The sequence below is a fragment of the Notothenia rossii genome (genome assembly GCF_949606895.1).
Source record: "Notothenia rossii genome assembly, chromosome: 6".
Lineage (NCBI taxonomy): Eukaryota > Metazoa > Chordata > Actinopteri > Perciformes > Nototheniidae > Notothenia > Notothenia rossii.
In genome coordinates, this window is record NC_136909.1 from 42,740,243 (window position 1) to 42,755,958 (window position 15,716).

The window sequence follows — 15,716 nt, forward strand, 5'->3', positions numbered from 1 at the left end:
TCGTGGATCCTGTTTAATGGCAAGGGTTATGGAGACGCGTCCTGGATCTGGAGGACTGATACGGAGTGTTCTTCTTAAGACAAAAACCAACACGCTGGAAAGACCAATAAGTAAAATATGCCTACTGGTGCCTGCCTTAGAATAAGGAAATAACTGAAGATGGACAATTAAGACACCCTGTCTATCTCAAATAGAATATGAAGACTGACTTTGTCTGGCTCTTTTTGAATTTTTGTTTATTGTTATTAAAGATGCCCATAACAATAGGAGCCGGGATGTTAGAGCCAGTATTTTGATTTTATAAGAAAGGCCACCTAATTGTGACGTCTGTAGTCAACGCACTATAAAGGACTACAATTCCCACGGCGCCTGTGCTAAAGCCACAAAAAAGAAAAAAATGAAAAAATCTAGACCGCAAATAAATTAAACAAGCGAGTACCTGTTTTTCCTGGCCAAGGTCAGGGTCCTTGAACACAACACGAGCCTAATGTGTCATCACGTGGTATATGTCTCGTATGACAGGGGTGCAGTTCTGACGGAGAGCACCAGAACGCAGCTCCGGCACATCCAAAAATTGCAGTAGGCCTACCCATAAGGAGCCTTACACATGCCGCAGTTTTTGCGTGGCTGTGTCTTTAGTTGAAAGCCAAGTGGCGATCATTTCATCTGTCATACTGATCATACAGTCAATAACTTTGTTGTTATTAGCATCTGGTTAGCTAGCTATGCTAACGAATATAAGAAGCTTTTTCTACAACCAGTGAGGTAAAGGCACATCTTTGTATGATCATTATAGTTATACAAAAATAAGAGAATAAAGTAAACAGGTATAAAATACTATATGACAGTACAAAAAAGTTGTTTTTAATAAACAAGAATACAGTTTGAAAGGGGAGTGATTTGTAAAATATCCATAAAGAAAAATAAAACTGCTTACAGTTCTGTTTCATATGGATGTTGAGAGATGTTTGTCAGATTTTTTTTTAAAACATCCTTTTCAAATAAATGCAAGTTTGTTTTTTAAAGCGCTCTAGAAATAAATCTGACGTTGACCATGACCGTGTTAATATTTGCCATAACAGGAACTTTTTATAAAAAAAAAATAACATTTTCAGAATGTTCCTTGGAGAATATTCTTCATTTGTTATCATGTAACATTAAAGGAACATTTTATAAAACCCTTTCTGTCATCTCAGGCCTCAATAACATCCTGAAAACATTTTCAGAATGTTGCTTTGAAAATGTTCTTCTTTTTTTAATCATGTAACATTGAGGGAATGTTATATAAAATAACATCTGTACTGTGTTACCTCAACAACGTCCAAAAAACATCCTTAGAATGTTGCAGGCAGAACATTCCACCTTTGTTAACATATCACATTAAAGGATTGTTTTATAAAAACACTTTCTGTAATCTCAGGCCTTAATAACATCCTCAAAACATCCTCTGAATGTTGCAGTTAAAACGTTATGTCTTCGTTAACCTTAAACCTTATAGGAACATTATTTGAGATAACATCCTAAAAAGGTTATTTGAACATCAGATAAAAACGTTTCTTTAAAACATTATTGGAACCTGTAGGTAACGTTAGCCAAAGTTTTACTTTACATTTCATTTAGCTGACGCTTTTATCCAAAGCGACTTACAATTACCAATTACAGGGACATTCTCCCTGGAGTAACTAAGGGCTAAGTGCCTTACTCAAGGGCACACTAGTGGTGGTGTTCCAGGCGGGATTTGAACTCCCAACCTTCTGATCTTCAGCCCACCTCATTATCCATTAGTTAGACCACCACTACCCTAGTTGTGAGAAAGTTCCCTTCTAGCTGGGGTGTGTGTGTAAAGGATGTGATGAGACCAGTAGCTGCTGATGATCACAGTATTTATCTGGTGGGCTGGGGGTGCAGATGCTGTCTGCTCACACCAAGACTAAGAGCGCTGGGATTTAAGGCCTTTATAATAGTGTCTAAAACTTGTACATCAGGGTCCTTCATGTGATGCCATTAGGCCCAAAAAATATTTGCCCCATTAACTTCCATTAGGAAGCGACTGTAGAAACAAAACTATCATTGAATTAAGTTGGGTAAGTTTGGTTCTTCATTGTGACTCGTTCCCAATGAGCAGGCCTTATTGAAGTTTGTGTTCCATACAATTTAATAACGCAATTAACAAACAATTACACGAAAGCAAGACCTTACGGTATAAGGTATCGGAGCCAAATCCCCCTCTTTGTCTATCACCCAAGCCCACCACAGGTGGATTACATACCTTAAAGGACACCTATCATGCTATATTTAAATGATATATTGTAGGGCCATACCTATATAAGGTATATTTATACGTTTCTGTTTTCAAAATACCAAACAGATCATGCATTTTAGCCATGCCTCATTTCGCTCTATTTGCTGTTCTCCAGCCCTGTTTTTGCAGGGGGCTGATTCTGTGAGCTGCAGCTGACCACGCCCCCCTGCAGGAGAGGGGAGCCTGCTCTGATCAAGTCAGAAGAGGGGGAGAAAAATAGATCTCTGTCCTCCGTGTTTTATTATATTATTATATAGAGTCATTATTCATTTGTTTTAAAGCTCAATAAATAACAAAGAAGACCTTTGACCAGCACTTTTCTAATTTTGTCCGGAAGATTTAAACTTTAACGGACATCTTGACCGGCAAAAGAACCGAAACTCTGCTGCACGGTCCCCTCGTTGCTTGGAAGAGGCCGAGAGGTGGGTGTTTTTCATCTGCTGATGGACTACCGGAGAGAATTACAGTGCTTGCCTCGACGGGGAGGAATTGCATTGAATTACAGCAGCGGGAGCAAACGCTTGCCTCAGGGAGGGAGAAAAAGAGCCACAGCGGAGAATAAACAGAAGGGCAACCTTGGCAACCATGCGCGGGAAATCTTCTTCGCTGCTTTTGTGGCAGACTACAGCGTCACTTACAGGCCTGGCATATGTACTACAGCGTCTCCAGAGAGTTGGACCAATAGCCGTAGCGCCACCGTCCTGACGTCAGGACAATGTTCAAATCTGGATCAGTTTTTATCAGATCCGTTGCAGCCCCTTTTTTAGAGATTTGGGTATGGAGGAAAATAGAGAGGGTTGTGTTTTCTGACACTTGGTGAGTTCCCTGGAACACCGGGGACACATATTCATTTATAAAAGACGTACAAAAGTGCATTTTGCATGATAGGTTCCCTTTAAACCAAACTCATGTGACAATTTCAGGAAGTGACAACAGTGTGTGGTGTAAACAAATAATGTTACAATTAGAAATAATCAACAATGGCTAAACAAGTATTTTTGCTCTTACAGAGACGATAACAGACAGTCAATCATTCATTTTAAGGTATATTACCTCCCTACTACAAACTGTTAAATATTCTTGATCATAAAGTTTTAAAATGCTGAGATATTTTACCTCCTACATTGATGTGAATGAGGCTGGGACCAGGCGGAGGAAGGAGAGCCCTTCACTGAGCATCAGTCATAGGAAGGAGGCGGAGGCCCGTCTCATCCATGGCTTACACACACACACACACATACAGTGGCCCATACAAGAAGGGAGGAGCCTCAGCTGTCATACTACGATGAAAATAGCTAGTAAAAAAACAAAATAAATATCACAATTTTTCTGCTGACCTTAGTTACATTATATCAAATATGTTTCTGATTAAAACCCAGAAACTGAATGGAGTGCGGGCAATAAGCACCTGCCTGTTACTATGGCTGTATGTCACCAATATAATGTTTTATGTAAACCCTTCATGTCCTCACCTTCCATAGTCCAGGTGACTCATTTCAAGTAAAAGAAATATAGGCTCACCTACGTAACTGCAATCGCTCTCCGTCCACGTTAGCTAAGTCTAGCAAAACATTGGAGACATTTGAAACTAAAATACAATAAAGAGGAAGGCGAATGGGTTTCATTTACAGGTAAAGGTTAGACCATGCAATATATATTTTCATTTGTTTTCAATGAGTAGAAGAACTGCATTCGCCTTTATAACATGAATCGAATGCTTTTTTATTGGTAGATGTGCTTATTGCAAATGCCCCCCCCCTCCCTGGAAAGGAATGGGATCTGAAAATACATTTTCCGAGTTACTACTGTTGTCTCCAACCAAATCTATGCACGCTCTGACACTCTTACCCAAAAGTATTCAAATAAAAATCAGCTGCATTTTTATTAAAGTAAAAAAACACATATCCTGACATAATCCCGCTTGATTCATAAAAAACGAAATAAAGATGATTGATAGCTTACCATAAAAAATGACTTTTGAAAGTTATGCATTTGTGTTCGTTTACTAATGATTCCAAAAACCATCTCTCTTTGCAGTGAAAAGGAATTGCATCACATCATGTTTACATGTCTAGACATCACCGTCGGTAAAATCTCTGCAAATCAATATTTTATCACTGAATGACCAAACTGTCATAATCGTGACGGGTGGGAAAAAGACTCATGCAGCTCGACTGAGGAGTACACTTCTCAGAGTAGGAGAGGAAGGACACTGTGTTTGGAGAGATGCTCACTTCTCAGTCTGATGGGTGGCATTATGACGCAAAATGGACTCCAATCTGTTCTGCTCATCAGATTAGAAGAGATTTACTCAGCCAGTAAATGGGTAGGATGGATGGATATTGAGAGTGTGTTTGAGTAGGTTGGATGCTCTTTGGGGGAGGGGGGGGGGTGTGAGGGGGGGACGGGGTGGTTCTCTCAAAGCTTTTCCCTGCTCAGATGTCTGAGCCTCCAGCATGTTGGTCAGGCTCACACACTGGCGGACCCCCTTTACTCCGTCTGCAACACACACAGGGTGGAGCTGGTACAACAACTCCATCAATGACCAGATTGAATGTATAGGGTCGCATTTGTCAAATCAGTAAAAAAGTATGGGTATACTTAAAAAACTGAAATGTTAACCTTACTTAAGAAATACGTTTAAATATGAATTTAAACTCAAAACTATTTCTAGGCAGGTTATATTATATTTTAGATTGAGACATTTGGATTGGAAAGAGATTCGCTTGAATCAAGTATTCTGGTTTCAAGAGGACATATTCAGCTCATTTTCAGGTTCATATTTGTATTTTGTGCCTCTGTTTACATGCTTTAATGTAATGTAATGCTTAAAAGTGATCTGTTATTCTCTCTGTTGATGAGGAATTGTTTAAGCTGAAAACGTTTGTAATGAGTCTTGGATTACAAACTAGTGCTGAAACAGCAGGTAACTCAGTACCTGTGTTAAATCGCCTGTCGTCACACAGCCTGGACCATCACACACAACGATGAGCTTCCAACCATGCTTTGGACATATTATAGACAAAAAATGAATACCGATAAATCCAAAGGTAAGGGGCTTACCTGGTGTCCCAGCCTTCATGATGTAGCAGGAGGACAGTTACCCATAATGCATGCCCTGTTTGAGAGAGAACATGCAAAGGAAGGACAGAGGTGTGGACAAGCTGTGAGTTAAGGCTGTGACATTGTCGTTGCTTTTCAACACAGTGAGCTTGTTATCAATTAATGTCCAAAATGTTGCCACGTTGAGATAATATTCAACAGGATGCGCTCATGCTGTTAATACACAATGATTACTTTTAGCAACAGTTCCATGAGAGTAAATGTTTACACCTGAAACCAAACCCATGTCCTGCAGTTCAATACATAGTGATATGTAAAGAGTTTATCAGACCTCTGCTGCCCTCCACTAAAGTTTGCATTCCTACACCCGACAGTAAGATCTCCCCATGAGTCTCTCGCTAAAAGGTTTTAACACAAGGATAATGTTTATTCCAACTGCCACCTCACTCCAAAAATCATCCAAATATTTACATGTTCATTAATCCGGAATTTCCCCTAATGCATCACTTATAATAACAAGGCAGGCACCTCCCAGGAAGTGCTGTGGTGTAAATGAGAAGTTAAGAAGATGAGTACAGTCGTATTTGGAAAATCGATGTCACAGTTTGGTCTTCCACTCTGATCTGACACACTTGGATCACCTCGATGATTTCACACCTCTGACGTTCACGTTTTGGGGAAAGAAAAAAATGAGATGGCAGGGTATAACAACGTTAAAGCTGGCCTGGAAAATAAATCATAACACTTAAGTACTCCTGTCAATTATAAATAATAGTCTAAACTTAGAGCACATTACAATCAGCCAAGGGGGTTTGATTATGTTTCACATAGTAAACAGATGAACCCAGAAACAACGCCCTATATTCCCCATGATGCGTGGACAGCAGCTTAGTGTCAAACCCTACCAGTGGAGCCTGAACATCAGCCAGGCGGCCTGATTCTATAGAGCTTGCTGGCACGAGTCCAGCCACGCCATGTGACCAGTGGCGGCGCCAGATATTTTCTTTTGGGGGTGCTGTAGGGTAGCTTGACGTTTCATAGAGGGTGCTCAAACATTTAGGGTTTCCCATTAATGTACCGGGCGCTACAGTTGAATTTTCTACTGCAACACTCCCCACGCAAATACACAGTGTGACAGTTACAATGAAGGCTCGATAATCAGGTCACGGCATATAGGTGTAAGCAGGGATAAAGTGCTATTTTTATAGGTGGTGTGTGGACCTAACATCCTCTGGGGGGGTCCGGGAGCATGCTCCCCCGGGAAGATGTTTTTTTATGGGATTAGTTTTGTATCATAAAGATAAAGCAACACTTTCTCAGAATAAAGCAAAACTATGAGTTTAAAAGAAGAAAAAAACTAAGTCAAGCAAAATAAAATAAATTTCAAAAATAAAACTATAAGTTGCAAACAAATCATTTGTGTAATCATGTTAACTATCAGTATTTTTTCTTTGTTTTAACATAGGTTTTTGTTTGCAGTTCTTGTTTCTTCTTTCTCAATGATCAGACTTTTGCTCTCGCTGCAGCTCTTCTCGTTTGCGCTCCCTAATTTTTTGTTTGAGATTTTGACACAAACATCCCGGGTGGGCGGGACTTTTAGGGGTGTGTCCCCATTGGCTACTCAGTTTTTGAGTGACAGCCCATTACACCACAGATCATATAGTGCAACTCAGCGCCATATAGATAGAAGAGTTACGACAGCGGAAGTCCAAAAACGGTTATCGTCACGTGGTTCATGCAGACGAGGATCGTTCCCCGGAAGTTCATGGCGGGCAATGTGAATGCATTGATAACACGAGATAGAACTACGATTTTTGGTAATTATTAGTGAATAAAGGTTTTGATTTACAATATATATACAACAAATCGATATGTGTATGTATTTACATCAATATGTTTTAAAAAATAAAATAGAATTTGCTAATATTAATTGATAATATTAGGATTAGTGTGAACTAGTTTACATGTTAGGCTAACAGTGCCTTGGTTAAAGAGCCTGTTGCGGTTTATTTATAGCTTTGAATTCTTTAAAACCAATATTATCTTCTTAAACTTGTATGGTAGTCAGGAGCATCACTTTCTAATGTTTATTGATATATTTAGAGGGAGGGGATCTAAAGGAATGCTTCAAAATTCAGATTAGATTCATTTCTACCATTTTCTTAAATTCATGGTAGTTTCAGTAATCCCATGGTAATTGAGGACACAAGTTATCTAAATGACTAATGTCATCTTTATGGCTTTCAGAAAGGACAGGAGACTGACAGGTGACTATCAAAGGACTGGCAGCAGCAGCAGCAGCAGCAGCAGCAGCAGCATGATGATGATGATGATGATGATGTTAAATGTGTTGTTTTAGGAACATCCATTGCAAATACATGGAATTCAATAAACAATGAATAGAATATCATGCAGTTTGTCTGTGCCTTTTCCTCCGTGTTGTCCTGATTTGCTGTGCTGCCTCCTAGTCGCCACCATGGTTTGCTGTGCTGCCTGGGGATGCTCAAATCGCTCCGAGAAAGGAGTACGAATGTACGGCTTCCCCACTGACACAGAGCGGAGGAAAAAATGGCTGGCTCAAGTCAGCAGTAGCAATTTCACGACCAACAGCAAAACATATGTGAGGTTATTATATACAAACACTGCATTTGCACTTTTTCACAAAACGAAAACTACACCATTGGGAAAGCTTAATGTTTTGTTTAATACAAAAAAACAGGGAAAGGCTTGAAAAACATTGAGAGTTGAGACTCAGGGTGCAGGGTGAGGGTCTCAATGCAGGTATTCAGGCTCCATTGAATCCCCCTCTGGTTCTTGTGCTGAAAGAGCGAGTAACAGACAGGAGAAAGGGTTATACACACCTATATAGCACACCTATTGGATGGGAAATTGCCTTGGGGAGATAAGGTGTGGTCTTTGTTCCCAACTGAAGTTATGGAACTTTATTATTTGTGAGTTTAACAAAGTATGACAAATGGCATCAGTAAAAGATGTGAAATGAATTTCTATAAAGTTGTCTCACATTCTTGATCATATTTTATATACAGTATGTAATGAGTATAACATGTCCAGTGAGTATAAAGTGTTTCCTAATACTGTGTATTCAACCACTATGGTATAGTCAGTGTATGCCGGTACTATGGTATGGTATCCTAGCTTAATCTGTTATCTGTAAACGTTCCCTAAATCTACTAATTTAGGGATAATCCACTGACATCCTTTAATACACATGTTAATTTGAATCAGATGTACTGATAATATCCGCAATATAAATCTTAAAACTTCTTCTTACCTTTAAAAGTCCGTCACGAACGGGCTATTATGCTGCAACTCTACAGCTCTGTTAGCCTTGGCGCTAACTTCCGGGGAACGATTGAGAGGCTCCACGATCCGCCATTGCTGTAAAAAAGTGGTCCATTGGAGTGAACGGAGATGACGTAACTCTCAGTCTATATGGCGCTGGTGCAACTCATGCAGCAAACTCCGGAGTCCACTCGGCCACGTTAGTGTCGGTGTCTCCTGGGGAGTTTTCATGAACATATCGGACTCATCTTATGGATCGCTGTGCATTAGACTTGTGTTGTGTAGTTCATACTTTATTCCAACTCTGAATATTTTAATACCTGAATACACTGCTGCTTTTAAATAATTTCCCAATTTGGGATTGATAAAGTGTCTGTCTATTTATTTTATAGATTAAAAAAACACATCTATATATTTTCAAGCTAAAGGTGATACACAATATAAACTGTATACTGTTATTTTTTCAGAGACATGTTACATTTCAAAAGCATATATTGCTATGTTTAGGACAAACAATTAAAGAGTGCTTTAATTTAACAAATTCTGCAATATAAAAGTGGCAGATTTGCTTTATTAAACAGAGCAGACCTGGGCTGCATACCAACACAATTAGGAACATGCTCACATCTTACTATGTTGGTCTGAAGAGCTGAAGCATTCATACACAATGGATAAAACCTGTGTTGTTTCATTCTATATCCTGTGAGAAATTGATATACATTTAGCATAAAAAATTCGACATACTATTCCTAGCCTGAGGAAGATATGAATAATCAACAGGTTTGAATGGAATCTCTAACATTTCCATGTAGAATAAAGACAAAAGAGTGATTATACAAATTACATTTATTGAAATTTGAAACAGAAGATGAAGTCTCAAAGAATGTTTTAAATAAAAGGACATAAAACAAAAAGGTGGATAATAATACAATCTATTAAATGTATATGTAACGACATTTGGTCAAATGAAATGACACTGAGCAAGTGATAACAGTAACGCCAGCGTGGATGAAGCTGGTGCAGGTCTCTCTTCATGACCCCCCTCCGTGCTGTCCCCTCAGAGGAAGTGGGAAAACGGGATAAGACTCTGGACACCACGCTGTCTCAATGATCCACACTGTGTTAATATGAGAGGGAAATAAATGTTTTAGGAAATGAAAAATAGACACAGTGGTGCCGTTTTTGCAGAAGTTCCACGCACAGAGATGCAAACTGCAGGCGGAGAGGACGACGAGACAATGTAAAACAGGCCATGGATGAAGAGGACCACGACCACCACCACACATTCCATTTCAAGGCCCGTGAACGACAGGTGGACAGCGACCCGGGCGATGGACTGAAGAAAAGAGGGCTTATGGTCGACACCGGTCCTACATCGCACATAGTGGCTGACATGAACAAATTCAAAGACTTTGACGAGAGTTTCGAGCCATGAAAACATGTCCTGGAGTTGGCTGATGGAGTGAGGGCCTCTGGCATAGCGCTGAAGAGAGGTGCAGCCAAAGTTTGGCTGAAAGACAATACGGGTCGAGAGGTGGAGATGATGCTGACGGGGGCGCTGTACGTCCCATCCTTTCCCCAAGACATTTTCTCGGTCAAAGCAGCGACGACCAATGGAGCCACGGTCGTATTCAAAGGACAGAACAAGCTCATTCACGAGAACGGTACGACATTTGATATTAAGGTGTATGATAGATTGTTTTATTTAAACACAGTTAATGATGAACATGTTGATGAATGTCATGGGTGATATGATATCAAAAAATTGCACGAAATTCTAGGTCACTGTAACTACGAAGATGTGTTGAAATTGCAAAAAGTCACAGAGGGTATGACAATTAAAGGCAAAACTGATACATCTAATTTGACATGTGAAGTGTGCACAAAAGGTAAATTTGCTCAGAGCAGGAGCAGAGAGCCAGATGAAAGGGCAAAGGCTGCACTGCAGCTTGTACACACAGATTTGTCTGGACCTATAGATCCTACAGCTAAAGATGGGTTCAGATACACATTAGCCTTTACTGATGACTATTCAGCAGCAGTTTTTGTTTATTTTTTGAAATCTAAGAGTAACACAGTCAAGGCTACTGAGAAGTACATTGCTGACGTTTCACCTTATGGAGAAATCAAATGCATTAGATCTGATAATGGTACTGAGTATACTTCTGGTCAATTTCAGTCATTGCTAAGTAGAAATGCCATCAGACATGAGACCTCAGCTGCTTATTCACCCCCTCAAAATGGTACAGCTGAGAGAAATTGGAGAACATTGTTTGAAATGGCAAGATGCATGCTAATTGAGAGTAACCTATCAAAAGAGTTGTGGACATATGCAGTTATGACTGCTGCTGTCCTTCGAAATAGGTGTTACAACAAACGTGTAGGACAGACTCCATACTACATGTTGACAGGAAAGAAGCCTAACCTTTCAAAAATGAGAACATTTGGGTCACCATGCTATGCTTACAAGCAAAACAAGAAAAAGTTGGATTCAAGATCTGAAAAGGGTATTTTTGTAGGCTATGATAAGAACAGCCCTGCTCATTTGGTGTTTTATCTTGACACAGGAAAAGTACTCAAAAATAGGTTGGTCAAATTCATCACCAAGAGTGTCATTGAGAGTCAGACTCAAACAGAGCAGGAAACGGATGATGAAGATTTCAGTATGAGGAGAGCTGTAAACCACCTACCAAAAATTGAAAAGGCAAATGTAATCCCAAAAGAGTCAAAGGAAAATGAAACTGAGATTTGTGATAACATTCCGACAGGTGAAGGCCAAAGTAGCCAGAGGACATCTTATCCACAAAGGGAAAGAAAACCTCCTCAATATTTCCAGAGTATATCTTATCCACAAAGGGAAAGAAAACCTCCTCAATATTTGAAGGATTATGAGTGTAAAGTCGAATCTGATGACCAAGAAGAACTAACCCTTGATTACTGTTAAAGAGTTATTTGTGATGTGCCCCAAACATTGAAGGAGGCTATGACATCACCAAATTCTCAATTATGGCTAAAGCTATGGAGGAGGAAATGGATTCACTAAGGGAAAATTACACATTTACCCTGACCACACTGCCAGAAGGTAAACATGCAGTTGGGGGCAGATGGGTTTACACAGTGAAAGAGAACCCAGTTAAAACATGCAAAGCCAGGTATGTAGCAAAAGGCTATAGTCAAGTGTCTGGTATTGATTATAAGGAAACCTTTTCTCCAACTGCAAATATGACATCTGTACGTAGTCTAATGCAAATCGCAGTACAACATGATTTAGAGTTGCATCAAATGGATGTTAAAACGGCATATTTACATGCTCCTATAGACTGTGAGTTGTTTATGGAACAACCTGAAGGATTTTAGGTTAAGTCAGAGAAGGGGGAGAAACTGGTCTGTAAACTTAACAAATCACTGTATGGTCTGAAACAATCAGGACGGAATTGGAATAAAATGCTCCATGATTATCTAAGTGAAAATGGTTTTATTCAAAATCCGGCTGATCATTGTGTTTACAGTAAACTAACATCTAAAGGTGAAAGGATTTTTTTTAATAATCTGGGTTGATGATCTTATCATTGCAGGAAGCAACAGTCAAACAATCCAAAATGTAAAAGACATTTTGGGAGCCAAATTTAAGATGAAAGATCTTGGCAAACTTAAGAACTTTCTAGGCATTGATTTCCCAAAGACAGATGGTCATGGGCGGCGCCAGGATTTTTTTGCTGCAGTAGCTTAGCAGTTGCTATATGACAGCACGGCGTTGCTAGTTTTTTTAATTTACAAAATAAATAAACAAACAATACCAGTGGGCCAAGCACGAGCCTGTTCATATTGTAGCGTTCACCGCTATTCAAAATCACAGATCACTCTGGCCTTCACTGTCGAAAACGTTCTCTTTATTTACAGAACCAATCAATACAGAACCAATCAATAGTATAACACTTTTCCCCACACTCGAACACAACTCCTAGCGTCTCGTACTCCCTGCCTGCACACACCGGAAAACGCACACACACACACACACACCTGGAAGGTGTAACTCCCACAAACAACATTGCCTATATAACTTAACAATGTAATAAATGTACTAAACTGTGCACATCTGATCACACACACACACACACACACACACACACACACACACACACACACACACACACACACACACACACACACACACACACACACACGTGTACGTGAAAAGGGGGGCAGAGCCACTCACCAATGGGTCACATCTGTTACAGCAGGACAATGCGTCTGTTGTTGTGGTTCAAAGCAAACACGTCTATGACCTCCTGCACATCCAGGGCTCTTGCTCGTTCGGCATTGATGGACAGCAAAGCCAAATTGCTATTCCTCAAGTCCCTGCTGTTGCTCCTCATGTAGTTTTTCACACGCCGCAAACAAGAAAAGCTGCGTTCGCAGGTTGCAGACGTGACGGGCAGTGTGACCGATATACACAAAAGTCTGTGCAAATCAATAAATGCGTCCTTGTATGGCCGGAGAAGAGAGAGAAATTTGTGCGTGGTTTTCACAGTTTGTCCCTGCTGCTGCTGCTTTTTTTGGTCAAGGAGCCTTCGAACTTGGTGCAGTTCTGCAGACAGGTTGTCCGTTTTCACCCCATAATACTGGGCCATGGGTGATAGGTGCTCCAGCTCAAGGAATGACTGGTGAGTTGGATTTAAGGCAGACGTGCCCTGCAGCACGCCACAAGATTCAGATGAAAACCGCCTTTTCATTTCATTGACAAGTCTATCAATGACAGGGTAGTAGCAGTGCTTGCGGATGTCATCAGAGGAGGTGAGAGGTGGAAGTTTTCCTGTTGGAGCATCAACTACTAGCTCCTGTAGGTGGCATGCAGGCTGAGTCTGAGGTCGCTCTTGTCTCAACTTGACGGGGATGCCAGTCTTGGTGGAGAGGGCGTGTGCTTTGTCCAAAATTTCCTCCCATGATTTTTCATTTCTCTTTTCGGAGAGGGATGTAATTACCGACTAAACAAGATCCGTAGCAGAGTCCAGTTGCAGATCTGGGGACTGTAAATGGTCGGACAAGAATTTGGTGGCTCGAAACATATTCTCAAATAGAGCGAGTTGCACAGCAAACTGAACGTCTATCAGTGCCTTCACTGCTCTGGCTTCTGTCTTCCTGCGAGCGTTTGACTGCGTGATGACCTCATCGAGTGTGGCACAGATAGCTGGCAGGGTTTTCTGAATGGCCCACAGTGCTGAATACTGACAAGCCCATCTAGTGTCCGACAGCTTTTTTAGTTCAACTGGCTTTTCTTTTGGTTCAAGTTCCTTTTTGTTTTGTATGGAAAATGTTGTGCACAACAGAGCCAGAAAAGAAATTATACAGCATCTGCACAACTTCAAAAAATCCCCTACTGATCTTATATTCTTGGCACAGTCAACTAAAACTAAATTAAGCCGGTGGGCATGGCAATGTACATAAAGGGCCTGTGGCACCTCCTTCCGAAATCTCTCCTGCACACCGTTATTACACCCCGACATGACAGCGGCACCGTCGTAGCATTGGCCAATGGACATGTTGTGATCAATGTTGCATTTACTGAGCGTCTGTTTGATCGTTGTCAAAAGTGAATCTGCGTCTAGTCCATCAGCTGGGGTGAAGTGAAGGAACTCCTCCTTTATGCCATCATCATGTATATACCGCACTGCCACAGACACCTGCTCCTTTTTACTCACGTCTTTGCTCTCATCCACCATCAGTGCAAACACTCCAGCTTCCTGTACTTCCCCACTGATTTGATCCCTGACTATATTTGACATCAGCTCAATTAGCTCATCTTGTATGTCGTGGTGTGTGTACTTTGCATTTCTTGGATTGTCAGATTTTTTTTTTTCCACAGTTTTGTCAAACTTGCCAATCAGGTCTAAAAGTTCGATGAAGTTCCCCCTGTTGGCTGCTTCACTCTCCCTATGCCCCCGTAGTGCAATGGTTTGACACGCAGTGTAACGCAATGCTTCCACAACTGCCCGCATATATTCCCTGTTTTCACATACAGTTTTTGAATGTCCCTCGTTGAGTGCGTTGCTGATTTTTGAGCCACTCTCTTTCCTTACTTTAAATTCAGACCATGCATCCATGGCACATGTATGTCCACTGCTCACATCATGTGTAAGGAATGACTGCGTAGCTTTAACCCAGGTGCTAAATCCTTCATGGGTAAAGGCGGTTTCTTTATGGAACCGGCGTCCTTCGTGAGCAAAATGCCTGCAGGCAAAACCAAATACACCGTCCATAGTCACTGAGTACTCGAGCCAAGTGTATTGCTCGTACCATCGGCGATTGAATGACCGCATTTGCAGTCCGTACTTCTTGGTCGGGTATTTTCTAAGCATGGGACGTCTTGGTCCATCAGAAGCTGACTGGCTGATGTCAATTACGGTGTGGAGGGGTCGGGGAGCAGCGCTAGCTCCGCTGGTTCCACTGCAGCTCGCCGTAGCAGCTAGCTGGTCCTGCTGCTGCGGGGGCAGTGGGTCAGTTGGCGGGGCCGGGGGCACCTGTTCTTCGTGGTCCCAATCCTCCCGGTTTTCATTAGTAATAGTAACATCGGGATCCTTGTGGATAGTAGGATTGTCCAGCTGGACCGGCTCCGTTTGAGCGGTCGTTTTCGCTGGCTTGTTAGAAATTTTTCCATTTTCGATCTGTGTGTTCATTTTACATACTGAGAATTCGCGCTTTAACTTACAAAGACCCCAGAAAGATTTCGCGAGAATGTGTAAATATATATATAGATACATCTTTTTCATAACAAAACAATGGGGTTGCTAAGCCGTTGCTAGGCCAATTGCTGGAGTTGCTATAGCAACTGCCAGCAACCCCCAGGCGCCGCCCCTGCAGATGGTGAAATAAAGATGAACCAGAAAAGGTACATCATGAAAATATTGCAAAGGTTTGACATGTCTGACCGCAAGGCAAGATCGACTCCATGTGAGTATAAACAATCATTTGACAATGAAGGTGAATCTGTTGATCAAAAGAGGTATCGTGAAGTGGTAGGCAGCTTGATTTATGTAATGACATGTACTAG

At 41.0% G+C, this 15,716-nt stretch overlaps 1 protein-coding gene across 1 annotated transcript in view; it reads right to left on the minus strand.

Moving 5' to 3' along the window:
- The window catches only part of isl1a (ISL LIM homeobox 1a), a 50,865-nt gene extending 35,560 nt beyond the window's left edge, over positions 1 to 15,305 (minus strand). Inside the window, exon 1 of the mRNA XM_079686017.1 lies at positions 12,885 to 15,305. The gene's annotated coding sequence lies outside the window, so the exon portion shown is untranslated. The remainder of the gene's footprint in view (positions 1 to 12,884) is intronic.
- Positions 15,306 to 15,716: the final 411 nt, after the last annotated feature.